At 44.9% G+C, this 758-nt stretch overlaps 1 non-coding gene across 1 annotated transcript; it reads right to left on the bottom strand.

The window, feature by feature from the left end:
* Positions 1 to 337: 337 nt before the first annotated feature.
* On the bottom strand, positions 338 to 444 carry LOC138072118 (U6 spliceosomal RNA). The gene has a single exon (XR_011144265.1). It is a non-coding gene; the product is annotated as a U6 spliceosomal RNA (small nuclear RNA).
* Positions 445 to 758: the final 314 nt, after the last annotated feature.

Here is a 758-nt window from a genome sequence, read left to right as displayed (position 1 = left end):
TCCCCACTGTTCTCCATAGTGGCTGTACTAGTTTGCATTCCCACCAACAGTGTAAGAGGGCTCTCTTTTCTCCATACCCTCTCCAGCATTTATTGCTTGTAGACTTTTGGATTGCAGCCATTCTGACTGGCGTGAAATGGTACCTCAGTGTGGTTTGATTTGCATTTCTCTGATAATGAGTGATGTTGAGCATCTTTCCATGTGTTTGTTAGCCATCTGTATGTCTTCTTTGGAGAAATGTCTCTTTAGTTCTTTGGCCCATTTTTTGATTGGGTCGTATATTTTTCTGGAATTGAGCTGCAGGAGCTGCTTGTATATTTTTGAGATTACTTGTTTGAAAAATATGGAACGCTTCATGAATTTACGTGTCATCCTTGCGCAGGGGCCATGCTAATCTTCTCTGTATTGTTCTGATTTTAGTATATGTGCTGCCGAAGCGAGCGCTAGAGTGATGTTCACTCTTTAGAACCGACTCTGGAAACATGTATTTTTACGTAATGTTCTATACCATTCTAAAGTACCCTTGGGCTTCCCTGGTGGCGCAGATGTCAAAGAGTCCCTCTGCAATGCAGGAGTGAAAGTGAAAGTGAAGTCGCTTAGTCGTGTCCCACTCTTTGGGACCCCATGGACTGTAGCCTTCCAGGCTCCTCTGTCCGTGGGATTTTCCAGGCAATAGTACTGGAGTGGATTGCCATTTCCTTCTCCAGGGGATCTTCCCAACCCAGGGATCAAACCCAGGCTTCCTGCATTGTAGACAG

This window comes from Capricornis sumatraensis, chromosome X (assembly GCF_032405125.1).
Source record: "Capricornis sumatraensis isolate serow.1 chromosome X, serow.2, whole genome shotgun sequence".
In the NCBI taxonomy this organism is placed as follows: Eukaryota; Metazoa; Chordata; class Mammalia; order Artiodactyla; family Bovidae; genus Capricornis; species Capricornis sumatraensis.
The sequence above is the reverse complement of the archived record's forward strand: the minus strand, read 5'-3'. Positions and strand labels throughout refer to the sequence as shown.